Source organism: Sapajus apella, unplaced genomic scaffold, assembly GCF_009761245.1.
Source record: "Sapajus apella isolate SASKATOON/1434 unplaced genomic scaffold, GSC_monkey_1.0 scaffold12, whole genome shotgun sequence".
NCBI lineage: Eukaryota > Metazoa > Chordata > Mammalia > Primates > Cebidae > Sapajus > Sapajus apella.
This window is the reverse complement of record NW_022436952.1, coordinates 32,114,820-32,130,255: the sequence shown is the minus strand read 5'-3', so window position 1 is coordinate 32,130,255 and position 15,436 is coordinate 32,114,820. Positions and strand designations below refer to the sequence as shown.

The window sequence follows — 15,436 nt, the reverse complement described above, 5'->3', positions numbered from 1 at the left end:
CCCCTGACAGGTGGCTAGTCCAGGTTAAGATGTTCTGCAAAATGTAAATGGTGGATTTCGAAGACTTAGTACTAAAAAGAAGAATGGATTTTTTTATATTGATTGCCTGTTAAAATGATAATATTTTAGATATGCTGTGTTAAGTGAAATATTAAAATTAATTTCATCTGGAAAAAAAAGAAAAAAAAGCCATAAAGCAATGTGTTTTTTAAAATCACTTTGAGTTTATAAATAAAAAAAAAGTGAATAAGTCAAAAAAGAACAAATATTATTACTTGAGCACAAGTGTAACCTAAATATTTCTATATTAAAGCTTAATGTGCTTTCTTAAAGAATGCCAAAAGTGTAATAAGGTCATAATTGCATTTATCATGAACACTAAAAATGTACACATTTTAGTTAATGTGCGTTAAACTGTAACAAGGCTTCTAGCAATTGTAGATTTAGTTTGATGCTCCCCAAAGTGCATGAGACACATGCTAAAATTACAAATTAAAATTTTGGGTCAGACTTTGCAAAAATAAAAAATAAAAAAAAATTATTATTGAACTAACAGTGCTTACAGACTAGAACTTAACAGAACAATTCTAGGACAGAAGATCTGATTATTTACTTTGTTTATTGTCTATAGGCCTTTAAAAAAATAAACTTGTTATCCAAAAAAAAAAAAAAAATTCAGACCCTGTTGCTGATGAGTTTTTTTTTTTTTTTTTTTTTTTGCTGCAGTTTTTTTTTTTTTTCTAGCCAGCTGTGCTTTATTGACAGCGCGCCACTCAGGCCTTGACCGCGTACTTTTGCAGCGGGTACAGCCGCTCCTTCTGCTGCTGCTTCTTGGTCTTCAGGCTCTCTTCATGCTTGTGGAGCCGGTGGTGCATGGCACGCGTCTTCTTCCGCCGCAGGTCCAGGGGCTTGTAGTTCTTGCCCCCTTTTTTGTGTATGTGAATGTAAAACATTTAATTTAAAAATGTTGACATTACAACATATAAAATAGCTATTGTAAATGCACATAGTGTATTCTATAGCTGCCAGGTTTACTTTTTTTTTTTTTTTTTTTAAAGGAAACTGTAAGTTACACTGTGGTTAAGACTTGTATCTTCACCCTTAAAAAAGCCCACATCCTATCACAGTGATGTATGGTCAGACTTAGCCCCAATTGTTAAGCACTTGGATCAAGTCATAACCAGTTTTATTGTGAAAGGCCCGTGTACACAATTATCAATTCTAGTACCTTAATAGCTACCCAACAAGTCATTAACATACAGAAACATGCTCCAACTATTCTTTGATCCCGACTCTGTGTGTGTGTGTGAGCACACGTGTCTGTGTTTGTGTGTGCATAGTTCTGTGGTTTTAGACATGCTTTCTTGTAGTGCTTCTGCAAAAAATGAAAAAGGGACTTGTTTTGCATTCTCAATGGTTTTTTTAAGGGAATTAGGCAGAACAGATTTCTAGGTTGGGTAGGTCAACTGCATTCTCTTTTGTTTGCAAATTGGTCAACAAAATTTGCAAAGTGATTTCAGAAGAGAGCAGCTCTGAGGAATGTGGAAAATCATAATTACTGCCTGGATCATTGATTGATTGTGACCAATAGTAGAAGGCTGCCTGTTACATAGAGAGGCTCCTTCTGTCCAAATGAATTCCTGTATACTATTCTATAATAAAAGGGAGGGATATATTCTGCTGGAAGCCCATGAACCATCGGTGAGATTCTGATACATGAGAGTTGTTTCCAAGGAGTGAGTGTGGCTTAATTACTGGACTCACTTAGCACAGGAAAGTGGAAAACAAAATGCCAGGCCTCTGCTCTGCAAGAACAGAACTGCTATTGCTGCAGTATCTGATACCAGACATCCACATATCCACAAGAAGTGCCTTTTAGGTCTGTGATGAGAGTATGTCTACATTCCTCACTTCCCAGAAAGGGGAGAGGGATGGCTTAAAAAGCATGTAGATGGTGGAGAAATGGGTGGAGGGAGAGGAACAGCCATTAACATTGTATCATGTTTAATAAGCTTGATTTCAGCAGCCATATGGAAGCCAAATTAATACAGAACTCAAAAAATATATTTTTTACAAATTTTATATTAATTTTATTTAAGTATACATATAAAACTTTCATCTCATAATTTTAAAGATGCATAATTGCTTATACATATCATGTTTCAATCTAGTTTATTAATTATCATTAATCCTTTTGGTCCCTGAATCTGCCTTTGCTTCCTCTTCTAGGGCTTGATGCAGAATATAACTGCCCATGGAGGGCAAGGGGCAAGAAAGTAAGGGTCCCAGGGAGACTCAGTTTCAGTTATCCTTGATGATGCTGAGAGGCATTCAGCACCAGGAACATGTTGTTCAAACATAAATGAGAAACTAAACTATCTGGACAATCTTCATGAAGGTTTTCCACACAAAGTGCATTTCATATCTCTATAGACTTAACTACTAACAAGCTACAACCAAGGAACTTAACTACTACTGAATCCTCGGAGGTATCATCAATATCCAGCTTCCAGTTTCCACCTCTAAAATATTTCTCCATCGTGCTCCTAGATTTCCAGGTGCCAACATTTATAGTAGGTATGATTTTCTGGGGCTTCAGCCATTTGGACAAAGCATTTCATTTCCAGGTAGCTGCTGTGTTCACTGTAAGGAATTCCACATACTGAAATGTTTCCTTTGATCTGGGGAATAATATCTGCTATACTAGTGAACTTGTTAGAGTGTGTCCATCCTGTAGGTCTAAATGCCAAAATCTGATTATATTTCCCACCAAATTTCTCCAAATGACCCTGTAAGCCCTTGAAATTAATTTGCATCATTGGGAGAAGGTGAACCAATGAACTGCACATGTTTGTAGTGATGAGTGAATCAATTTCTGGTATATCGAGGCACTGTAGTGTTTTATATTTTTCTTGGGACATGCCCATTTTTGAACCTAAAACATCAGCAACGGCTAGGAAGACTCTCTTTTCCAACACAGTAAATACCACAGACAACAAGAGCACGTGGGTTTAGAGTTACAGCCTCAAAGGCAGTGTTGATGGCAAACTGGATAACCTCTTGATGAGATGGAAAGGTGTATTCTGGGCTAAAATATGTGGTATCTAAGTACAGCACATGGACTTTCCGGTTCGCAAGAAGAGAATGTTCCATGCTGGGATCTGCTCTGAAGTCTCCCGTGTGTAATATGACAGTACCATTAGGAAGACAGAAGAGGATCATGACAGCACCTGGACAGTGATTGGCATGAAGCAAAACAACTTTGACACCATTCATGATACATTTGGTGTCCAGTGGCAATGGATGGATATATTGTTCTTGCACATGAAGCTTGTTCTTCAACAAATTGCCAGTTATCTCACTACAATAAACGGGAAATGTGAAGTGTTTAGACAATCCAGCATAATGATCAGAATGAAAATGTGTGAGAAAATAGGCTGTGCAGCCTTCAACCACGCCATACTGAAAGGCATCAACTGTAAAGCCAGTTCCAGGTATTTTCTTATAAAATGGATATGTCTTTTTTCTTAATTCTCCTACAGTAGATGACTCTGGGATTTTCTTGTTCCTCCTTTGCAGCCCACCATGAGCTGATTTTGTGAAGACTTTGACTTTACTTAAATTGACTGTTTCAGATTCTGCATTAGTAAGGTGATCTGATCTCTTCTGATGCACTGTTTCCGGTGGTGAATTTGACTTTTTAAGTCTCTTTTTTTGACGCTGTGACCTCTCACTAGAAAGTTCCACAGAAAACTGACTCTTATTTAAATTCTTCGCATCAAATTCTAAATCACTTAAAGATTTTTCTGCTTTCCTCTTGCACTGCCAGGACCTCTTTTTATTAGGACTTGGAACTGGATTTAAGTTTATCCCTTTTAATGCACTTTCCCCTAGCAATTTCTCTTCTTTTCTTTTGGGAGGTAGTCCAAAATACACACCTATATCTGTTTGCTTCATTACTTTTGTAGAAGGATGTCTTGCCTTACACTTAGGACCAGAAGGCAATATTTCAAAGACTTAGCAGGAGGTGTACTAGAAAAGTTTTCTGTATTTAAAATGATAGCTTTACCAATTGGTACACCATCTAATTTCTTTCTGCAGAAACATGCTGAGTTAGTATTATTATTAGCATTCAAGCTCTCATTTGATAATTTTCTATTTTTGCTTTGGGTTGATTGGGAAGAAAGATGCCCTCTTCCCTGGCTTTCAAAAGGTTTCAACGTTAAACTCTTAACTAACAAAAGAGAAACTTGACTGTAAATAGCTGATTCTTCAATTACTTGTTTCTGGTTGTTTGATTGAGATGAGTGAAATTCTGGCTCATCAGGTTTTGCTTTAGTTGCCTGATGAGCAGAGGCAGCAAGCTTCCCTGCCAATGCAGGTGGAAACAACACAAAATCACCACCACGATATGCCGGCAAAGTACTCTCATTATTTTGGGAAATAGGTTGAGACAAATCATTTAGACTACTGAATCTATACAATCCTTCATCATGCTTATTCTGAGTTAAGAAGCTATTTACTTTGGGGCAGCTCTCATCCTGGTCCTTCAGTAAGGGACCATATTGTTTTATAAACAAAGTACAGCTGTCATCTTCTTCAAGACTGCCATCTTTCGAGCTTTCTCTCTTTTCTTTTTCCAAAAAAAAAAGTTGTTTTTTTGTTTTGTTTTGTTTTTTATAAAGTCAATCAAGGAAGTTTATTTCCTGAGTTCATGACACAGGAAGTCGAATCCTAGCCGCAGCTGCGGTGCTCTCATGAAGAAAGTCAGAGTGCTGACTGGCATGATGGGTGGACCAGGAGGTGGAGTCTGTTATCTTAGCATGAGGGCTCATGACCTTGTTTAGTGTTAACAGTGGAGCAGGTCCTGAGTGGGCACTGGACACGGCCAGGCCTGTAGGAGCAGCGCACACAGAGCCAGGCGCTAGGCTTCTCTGTGAGACCTCGGGAAGTGGGGAGAGCGTCAATAATTTACGGAGGGTCCAGCCACTGGGTCAGATTGAGACAAACCATTGTGTGGTTGGGTTCGGGTCAGCAGGCTGGAGAGGTTTCTGCTTTTTGATCATTATCATTTGGGGCCCCAAGGGAGGGTCTTGGGAGCCACCTGAGCCCCAAAGCTGGGAAATTCCTCAGAGCTGCTCATGTCAGGAGCCTTCTCACTGCTGCTGGCGGTCCAGGGTGCATCCCGCACCACAAAGCCTCTGGATGGCGCCTTGGCCTCCTCGTGTGCCAGGGGTTTCATGTACACCTGCAGCGCCTCACTGTCCACCACATCGGCCAGATATTCCTCCTCTAGGTTGAGGATGTGGTCAATGGCTTCCTCCACGTTCTCTGGGAGCCCTGTCACAGTGACGCAGTTGGGGTCTGGGGCTCCGCTCTGTGGGAAGCAAATGTCCACCTTGAATTCGTCCATAATTTTGCAAATGACTTTGCCGCGGGCCCTGATGATGCGGGCGTGAACATGGTGGTCCAGCGGGACATCCTCAGAAACCATCTGCTCAAGTTCACCCACAATTCTCAATATAGCGTCCCTGGCAGCTTCTGTGTTCTTTTCATACCCTGTGATGGTAATTTGGTCCTGAGGCTGGCTCCCATCATCCTTATCAGGGAACTGGATGTTCACGTCGTGCTCCAGCTGGATTTGGGTAATCACTGCCCCCTTTCTCCCAAGAATCTTGGGATGGTATTTGGGGTCTACAGTGACACTCAGCTTAAAACTCCTTAAAGCCCGGTTCTCTTGCTTGGCCTGTAGTTCCTTCACACGCTCCAGCAGTCCAGCCTTGACCTGGTCCAAATTTGCAGCGACGCCTGTGATGGCGATGATGTCGGACTGCAGCTCAGGTGCTGGGACATGTATGTTCACCTCAAACTCATCCATCATCTTGCGGATCCCACTTCTTTTCTGCCCAATGATGTAACGGTGAAGGTCAAAGGGCACCTCTACTTCGATGGTGACAGGAACCAGTGCCTCCAGGGCTTCCTTGGCAGCCTCACACTTTTCTTTCCGGCCGGAGATGATGATGATGTCACACCTCCTTGGAGAGCCAGGGTCAGCATCTTTGGCCTCTCTCCCCTCCCCAGGTTCATCCTCGTTCTCCTGGACAACTGGCTTTACACTGTGAACTGGGTTCTCCTCTCTGTCTGGGAATTTAATTTGAACATTGAAATCCCGAGTAATCTGCTGGATTCTGGAACCTTTGGGGCCCATGACAGATAGATGGAATTTCTGGGGTATAGCATATTCTAATGTCACCTGAGCTTCCAGGTCCTCAATGATCTCCTGAATGCGCTTCTTGGCTGCTTCCACACAGTCCTTGGTGCCCTTGAGGGTGACTGTCGCTCTGTGTGCCAGAGCGTGGGAAGCTGACCATCACACTACCATACTCTTCAGCAGTCTCCTGCAAGACCTGGCCTCTTCAGATGACAAAGTGGCGGTGGTGCCTGGGGTCCACCAGCATATAGTCTTCCACCACATTATCCAGGTTTTGGATCAAGGCCTCCAGCTCCTTCTGTGCCTCCTGGACAGCGTCCTCCTTTCCAATGATAATGATCAGGTCTTGGTCCTTGTCCTCGGCCGCAGGGAAGATGACGCATGCTCCAGTGCTGTCATGCACCTTGTGAATTTTGCTACCCCCCTTGCCGATGAGGAATTTGTGGTATTCTGGCTTGGTGTGGATGTCAACAATGAAGCTCTTGGTTTGCTTCTCTTCCGCCAGATGCAGGAGCTGCTTCTTGGCCTTCTCCACATCCGAGGAAGGGCCCCTGATAACAAGAGTGTCGCTTCCTGAGCCTTCCACGGGAAAGTGAATGTGGACTCCACCACACTCCTCCATGATGGAGCAGATCAGACGGCCCTTGGTGCCAATGAGGGAGTTGTGCAGCTTGGCGGGGTTGGAGACCTCTACCTCGGCTATGTTGGCCAGGTCTTTCTGAATAAACAGAATCCTGCTCCGGTCAGCTTTGCAGTTGGCTCGCTTGCCTGTGATGATAATGGTCTCTGAATTGCTGTTCTCTGCTGGAAGATCAATCTTGGTGTTGCTTTCCTCACGAATCTTTTTAATGTTTGCACCTCCTTTCCCAATTATGTTCTTGTGGAACTGTTTGAAGATGGGAACAGAAATTGAGTAGCTGTTTTCCACCAGATCTGCCACCACCTTCTGCATGTATTTTGTGCATTTTTCCGCCTCATTCTTGGGTCCTCTGAGCTAGACGATGTGACTTTTTTGTGCTGGGTCTGGGAAATTGATGATAACCTCTGGGAGTTTGTCACGAATTTCATGGATCCGTTCACCCTTCTGCCCAATGATTGCGAGATGAAATCTCTGCTCAATGATTAGATCCTTGGTATGCTCATTTTCCATGTGAGACGCAAGCTCCAGCAGCTCTCGCTTGGCCTGCTGCACACCCTGCGGGTCCCCCTTGATGCGGATCAAGTTGCTCATCTCACTGTCGGGAGCGATGCACATGGACACCTTGTACTGGTCTTTGATCCTGTTTATGTTGGCGCCACTCTTCCCAATGAGGTGCCTGTGGAACTTGTGGTCGATGTTGATCTCTATGTAGTCCATCGGTTAATCAAATCTTTGACCATGCTTTCTATCTGTTCCTGGGCCACATTGACATCCTTGGTAGGGCCCTCCAGGGTGATCTTGTCTTCGCCCTCTGTGAACTCGATGTGAACCTTTGGCATCTGCTGAGTGATTTTGGCCAGGTTCTGTCCTTTCTTGCCAATGATGAAATTGTGAAGCCAGGAAAGGGCGGCGACAGAGGAGACGGTGAAACTATTGGCTTTGGCATAGACTTCAGTCAACGCCTGACCTAACTTTTCAGGCTCGCCTCAAAGTATTGCAGTCTCTGAGATGCTGTCTGAGGGTGGAATCTCAACTGAAACGCCGGTTTTCCCAAGGATCTCCTGCAAAGAATTGCCCTTGGGCCTGATGACATACTTGTGCTGGGATTTCTTTACTTCCACTGCGATGGTTGTAGTCTTTTTTTTCTTCTCCTCATAAATCTTCTTGATGCGAGCCACAGCCTGAGCCAATTGTTCCTTCTCTTCAGTAAAGACGATCTATGTCTGGTTCACACTGGGTGGGGGAATGTTGATGCGCGTCCCTGTCTCCTGCATGATCTCGCCAACCAGCCCATTATACAGCCCGGCGATGCCTTTTCTACTTCTAGCCTCTCTACAACACGTTTGTCCTGCTCAGCAGAGATAAGTAAGACTTCATGGCAAGCTTTCTCAGTGCCCTTTTTGGTGCCAGTGATCTTGATCTGATTGCTGGGGTCATCTGGGCGTAGGATCTGGATTTTGGTTGCAGTTTTTAGCTCCAAGTCTTGCAGTTTCTCTCCATTTTTGCCAATAACAGAGCGATGGTGTTCTTTGGGAATAGCAACAGTTGCTGAGGCCTGAGTCTGCAGTCTAGCAACAGTGTCCTTCCGAGCTTTCATGACAGCATCCAGCTTTCCTTACACCATGATGGAGAGGCCTTGGTCTTTGACCAAAGACAGCTGGGACCAGGCAGACATAGAAGCGCTACCTCCACCACCTCTGCCATACCCTCGTCCTTGAGGAGGAGCGCTACGGGGCAGAACGGGAAGCCTGCCGCTCCCGGGCAGAAGAGCTGGGCCAGGGCGTCGTCTTGTTCCAAGGGCTTTCCAACATCACCTTCAACTGCATGGTCTTGGGCACCCTGTTTATTGGGGGCTCCCTTGTGGCTGGACAGCAGCTGACAGGGGGAGACCTCATGTCCTTCCTGGTGGCCTCCCAGACAGTGCAAAAGTCCACGGCCAACCTCTCCATCCTGTTTGGCCAGGTGCTCCGGGGGCTGAGCTCAGGCTCCCGGGTCTTTGAGTACATGGCCCTGAGCCCCTGCATCCCGCTGTCTGGGGGCTGCTGCATCCCCAAAGAGCACCTGCATGGCACCGTCACATTTCACAACATTTGCTTCAGCTACCCCTGTCACCCCGGCTTCGAGATGCTGAAAGACTTCACCCTGATGCTGCCCCCTGGCAAGATCATGGCCCTCGTGGGCCAGTCTGGGGGAGGAAAGACCACCATGGCTTCCCTGCTGGAGCGCTTCTACGACCCCACGGCAAGCGTGGTGATGCTGGATGGGCGGGACCTGCACACCTTTGACCCCTCCTGGCTCCGAGGCCAGGTCATTGACTTCATTAGCCAGGAGCTGATCCTGTTTGGGACAACCATCATGGAGAACATCCACTTTGGGAAGCCAGGAGCTTCTGATGAAGAGGTGTATGCAGCTGCCCAGGAGGCCAATGCCCACGAGTTCATCACCAGCTTCCCTGAGGGCTACAACACGGTTGTCGGTGAGAGGGGCACTACCCTGTCTGGGGGCCAGAAGCAGCACCTGGCCATCGCCCGAGCCCTCATCAAGCAGCCCACAGTGCTTATCCTGGACGAAGCCACCAGTGTGCTGGTTGCGGAGTCTGAACGGGTTGTGCAGCAGGCCCTGGACCGGGTCAGTGCGGGCCGCACGGTGCTGGTCATTGCTCACCGGCTCAGCATCGTCATCATGGCCAATGGCTGCGTCTGGGAGGCTGGGAACCATGAAGAACTCCTGAAGAAGGGTGGGCTGTATGCCCCAAAGACGGCAGCCCCACCACCCAAGAAGCCAGAAGGCCCCGGAAGCTCCCTGCGCAAGTCTTGAGAAGAGCCCCTGAGGTGTGGTCGCTGCCAAGTGTCGGTGCTAGGGCTGGGGCTCAGCCTGGGGGGAACACACTGGGGACTGAGCCCCCAGGAGGGCCAGCATGTGGAGAGTTGCTGTGGCCGCTCCTGCTCGCAATAAAGCCGGGGCGGGCCGAGTGGCTGGCAGGGGAGGCCCAACCCTCCCTTCCATCTCAAGTCCTGCCGGCCACCTCCCTCCCACCAGAGTCCACCAGAGTCACTGGGCTGCACACGGGCAGAGGCAGAGTTCCACAAGGTGCCTCCACTCTTCTCTCCCTTTGCCCAGACCCCTCCAGACCTCTCAGAGACGCTCTGCACAGTGTCCCCACCCCACCCAACAGCCTCAAGTTGGCCAGGCCTGCAGCACCAGGGAGTTTTTAAAAAACAGGGTCTGCCATGGGCTGGGAACTCAAACCTAGGCTCTTCCCACACCCTTGCCAGGACCTTACTTCCCTAGACTGACTGCCTCGCTGGACCCTGGGAGAAGGAGCCTATCCCCTGGCTCACCCCAGAACACACAATCCCTGTCTTCCAAACAGTTTCCCTCCCTTCTCCCTGAATGGGGAACACAGTCCTGATGTCTAGATTTCAACTCCCTTTCCCACCCCTGAAGGACACAGGCCTAACCGGGCCCAACTCTTGGGTCAGGGTAGGAGGGAAGAAGCACCAGTCTGCCTGACTGTCTTCTGCTGGCCCTGCCCTGTGTGCCTGGAGTCTTTGACCCACTGAGATGGTGGATCCACCTCCTTCTACATCAAGGACACCCAGCTCTGATGGAGACAGGAAGGGCTGATGCCAACCTGGAGCTCTCAGCTTCCTGCCCACAGTGCTGATGAGTACAGAGCTCAATGGAGCACCTACTGCAGAATCCAGTACAGAATCAGTCCAGGAGAGTATGGCTGTGGACAGGCAGTCTCCACAGCAAGGTCTGGGAGGCGCACCTTAAAAGGGGAAGGCAGACAGCCTGAGTGACAGGCGTCTGTGGCCCTGAAACTGTGGATGAGGGCTAGGCTCCAGCTGGCTTCGGAGGGGCCTGGAAAGGCACACAAGTAGGGCCTTAGCTGAGCTGGTGCCCCAGGACCTCATGCTCCTGCCCTGCTGCAGATGCACCGGCCCTCCCCACCTCCTCACTGCCGTCACTTCCTGCTGGGATCCTTCCCCGGTCCAGACACATCAAGGCTGTGGGACTATATGGGGCCCAGCTCCCCTGAGCAGGGGAAGAGGGGGTGCCTGCCCTGTACCTTCACAGTCAGCCAGGCATTCTGGATTTATCTGTGCAAAGAAGGGCAGTCAGTGCCCTCTTTCAGGGGTGGTGGCAGTTCACTGATGGAGCAGCTGGTGCTGGGGAGGCCAGCCTGGAAGAGGCAGCAAGTGGCTCAAGTTTGTGTGCAGGAGCCAGAGTGGGACCCACAGGCTCTTGTGGGTATGGTTTAGAACTAGATGCTACTCTGGGGACAAGCCATCCAAAAACCCCAGGCCCACATCCACCCTGATTTGATATCCCACTTCCTGACAGATCAGAGGCTAGAGGCCCAGAAGCAGAGCCTGGGGCTGGCTCCCGGCTGCCTCGCAGCTAAACCCCTCCCTAGGGCAGCCCAGAGCAGGCCTCAGCTTCCTGGCGAGTCCATGAGCCCTGCCTGGGGTCCCTGCTTGTTGGCCTGACCCCTCCCTCACCAGGAAGCCAGCCAGCCAAGGCCTGCTTCACCTCCTCAGTCACCAGCCTCAAGCTGCCCAAGACGCCTCTGACACCAGATTCTAAGGCTCTCCTTACATCTGGGCAACTTCTCCAAATCCAGCCCTCCACCAGCCCACTAAAGGAGCAGTTAAGCCCCACGGCTAGTCCAGCTGGAAGAGCTAGATTGCAAGAGCCATGCCATCTGCCTAACCTTGCCTCGGCCTTAGCTCCACAGTGGAGAGCGGGAGCCTAGCAGTGCTTGATGAGGAATGCCTGTTTTGAGAGTGTATGTGGGATAATCTACAGTAAAATACTTGCAAAGCACAGTGCGGTGCTGTGCTGTAACCATGGTACTCAGTCCTTCCAGAGTGTTTATTAATGAAGCACCTGCCATGTGCCACTGAGCCTACTATGGGGAATGAGGACAGCCCCTGCCCCTGTGAAGCTTGTGTCCTGTTGGCAGGACAGACAGGTGGCCCAGCAGCTGCAGCATGGTGTGTACACACATTTGGTTGGTAGAACCATGTTTCTACCACTCATAGTCAAAAAAGCCCACCAAAGTCAGCCTGGCGGCCTCAGGTATTTTTTTGGACAAAGATAGAATAGAAATAAATTTCAGTAATAAATTAGTGAGCCAGATTTCCCAAGGGCCTACAGGGAATGTCATCTAACTCTCAGATACATGGGGGCAGACAACCATTTAGCCAAATGCAGTGCGACACTGATGAGGACTGCCTGGCTCTCTGCAGGTCAGGGCTTTCTCCCAGAACTGCACCTCATCCCCAGGGCCATGGGTCAGCACAACGTTCTCATCCCATTGCAGGTCAGCTGGCACTACTTCGCAAACAGTAACTGCCTTCTGGAGGTCCCTCCCCAGCCTCTGGGAACCTGCCCCGCCTCCAACCCATCACCTTCTCCCCTGGATCATTGCAAGCGTCTTAGGTCAGATAATGCTCTGGCCCTGCCCTCTCCAGGCTCACTGTCTCCCACCACGCAGGCTCAGGGCATGACAACTCTAGAGAAGCCCCATGCGAGGCAGATCTGCTCCCACATTACTGGTGGGAGTGCAAAATGGCATGACTCCTGTGGGGGAAACTGTTATCTATCAGATGAAAAAAAAAATTTTTTTTTTTTTTGGTGGTTACTTTACACATTTATTTAACACATATAAAACCCAATAGGAAAACATTTTCCTTTTTTTTCATAAAAACAAATAGCTTTCACTGGTAGAAACTGAACTAAAATCATTTTATGTATGGAAGAGAACAAATCTAAATTACTTCCATTTTGAAAAAACAAACACTAGCTTATTCCTTTCTATTCATTCAAGTCATGGGCTCCATTATTTGGATGATACTCTACTATTTAGTCTAAAAGAGAGAAGAAGAAACATTTCTATCTAATAAGTCTGGACAATGCAAAAACTGAAAGTACATAGTGTTTAACATAAGGCACATTTCAAAAAGAAAAATACTACATAAGAAATGATAAAATTACATTTGTCTTGAGTAAAGCAAAAAGGCTTACGGTGTAAGAACATTAAGTAGTTGTAGGTAACCTCATATAATTCTATCCTACTGCTATTAGTAACCTCTTCAAGAATTAAGAGCAATTTTTTTTTTAACAACAGAATAGTTTTTCTTCTTGGTAGTGACATTAAGTAACAGCAGTGGAGTGAGAAATTGGTTGCTTCAAGCTCTCAAAAAATGAATCAGTTATTGCACGGTAAATACCTCATAGAGGTCAGTGTTTTAAGAAGCCAGTATGAAGAAATATGTTATTTATAAGTTGGCCAAGTCTGGAAGTCTTCAAGTTTTATAATTAATTCTAATAGGGAATCAAATGAAAAATATTGACATACAAACAAATGTTAGGCTTTACAAACTGCTACAGTTTTTGATAGTTTAGAAAAGAAATAGCAAAGTGCCTAAGTTTCTATGTATGTTTTTTTAAAAGATACACTTGAAGAAATACACATTGTACACTGTATACAGTAGCCCAGTTCAGCAGCAAGTGTCTTCCAAAGCACAAGTAACACCTCCACCAGTGCCTATCATTGGTAACTCCAGTATTACACAGCTAATAGGATCCATGTCAGCCTATAATTTCTATTTAATGATTATCTTGCTTAGAATTAGATGCTTTACTTGAAGATACTGCTGCCAAAGTCCACTTGCAATTTCCCGTCTGATTTCCCCAACGATAGACCCTAATCTTCCATATGACTTGCTGCAACTCATCTTGCTCCACATTTTTATGCATTGCCTCAGCAGCTGGCATTACTGGGAGTTTTCCATGCCCTTCTTCCACTTCAGATTTAGGTCCTATAACCTCTGGGGCTTCTTCAGCTGCATCAACTTCCTCAGAACTTCCCAAATCTGGAGGTGTCTGTACAGAGCCTGTTCTAGAAGGAGCCGTTGGCATTAGAGCCACCGATGCTCGGAATTCTTTCTTCCTCGCCACTAATGGGGTTTTGGGTTTGCCCACTGAAGCAGTGGAAGGTACTCCAGTTTTTTTATTAGCATGAGAGGGACCAGAACATACAGATGATGATTCTGATGTTGCTTGGGAAAAAAACAGATTCTGAGCTTTCTCCAAGAGGAATTTCAAATCCCATTTCTCCAAGTCCTAGGCCCAATTCAGACTTCAGGCATGACTGTTCCTGTATCAGTTCGGTGACTAGTTCCATTATATTCGATGGAGAAGGGCATGACAAGTTATCAGCGCTTCTACTGCCACACATTCCCATGAGTGCGGAGGAGCGGAAGTGTGAAGGCATGCGCACAGCACGAAGCTGCTCCTCCAGGCCCAGCAGGCACTCCTCCAGCTGCAGTTCCAGGTCCTGAAGTTCTCTTCGGACGGAATTTCTCAAGCCCTGGAGCTGATCAAATTCAAACCTTTCCTCCTCAGTCATGTGATGATAAACCATGCTGACACAGCGTTGCCAATTCTAAATCCATCATTTGTGTTCTAAACAAATTCAGGCTTCACTTCATTACCTGGAGCTCCTGAAAAGTATTTTCATAAAGAGGTAGAACAGATGATTTCTGAGTACTATATGGAGCAGCAGCAAGATCAGGTACTCTCATCATAGGGTACTGTGAAAGACTCTGCAGTGAGTTTCTAATACCGTGTAATACTCTTCGCAACTGCATTTCTATGGCTGAAGGAGGATCCACAGAGCACACTCAGTGAGGGTAGGTGGCATGTCTATGTGAGTAAGGACACCCAAAAGGGGAAGCGAAGGCACTACAGGTAACCCCTGATATGTTGGGCACACTGTGAGTGCTCAGAGTTCTTGTGTGCTCACACAGGGGCCTTTCTTGCCACTCAGAGTGGATGGAGTGAAGGGAGCAGGTGGACTGAGACATTGGTGCTGGAGCAAGCCGTGAACAGGTAGGAGTCCTTCCATGATGGCAGTCCTCCATGCCCGGTGCCTCACTCTGGGGGGCTTCTTCTTTCTTCACAGATGATGGAGAGATGAAAATGGTCGATTTAACTAAAGAGATCTGATTCCCAAACAATGAGGTGGTTTATTTCAGGAAGGGACTACTATCTTTGTTTCAAAGTTAAACAGTAAAAATTCCTCCCATAGTTAGGTTGGCCTGTGCCCAGGAATGAGCAAGTGCAGCTTGGAGGTTAGAAGCAAGATGGAGTCAGTTAGGTCAGATTTGTCATAATTTTTATAAAGGAAGTTTCAGATCCTACTACTGTTTATTTTAATCCTAGAGTGTCAGAGCCAGAAGAGACCCTGCAGGACAAGTCTCTTGTGGTTTCTGAATAATGATCCTCAGACACATATTGTGATAAAGTTTTCACCCCTATTCTACAAAATTAAGACAATATGGAAAATGTAATCAGGTTTTTTATAATTTCATAAAATAAAATAGATTCTACTCCATTCTTCTACAAGTATGATCTCCCTATAATGTTGATACTAAAAATTGTTTTGTGAAAAGATGCTGATAAATAGAGGATAGTTGCTTCAATGCTCTTACATGGACATTAAAATTAAAAATTAGAAATCTTGCCCAGGCCTGGTGGCTCACACTTGTAATCCCAGTGCTTTAGGAGGC

At 46.5% G+C, this 15,436-nt stretch overlaps 4 pseudogenes across 4 annotated transcripts; 1 reads left to right on the top strand and 3 right to left on the bottom strand.

The window, feature by feature from the left end:
- Positions 1 to 2,073: 2,073 nt before the first annotated feature.
- LOC116553380 lies at positions 2,074 to 4,673 on the bottom strand (annotated as a pseudogene). The gene has a single exon (XR_004269732.1). The product of XR_004269732.1 is annotated as a DNA cross-link repair 1A protein pseudogene (transcript).
- Positions 4,674 to 8,463, bottom strand: LOC116553379 (annotated as a pseudogene). Its single transcript, XR_004269731.1, has one exon. The product of XR_004269731.1 is annotated as a vigilin pseudogene (transcript).
- Positions 8,464 to 8,528: 65 nt separating this feature from the next.
- On the top strand, positions 8,529 to 11,522 carry LOC116552673 (annotated as a pseudogene). Its single transcript, XR_004269486.1, has one exon. The product of XR_004269486.1 is annotated as a mitochondrial potassium channel ATP-binding subunit pseudogene (transcript).
- A 1,032-nt stretch (positions 11,523 to 12,554) lies between these two features.
- On the bottom strand, positions 12,555 to 14,882 carry LOC116553381 (annotated as a pseudogene). Its single transcript, XR_004269733.1, has one exon. The product of XR_004269733.1 is annotated as a protein ITPRID2-like (transcript).
- Positions 14,883 to 15,436: the final 554 nt, after the last annotated feature.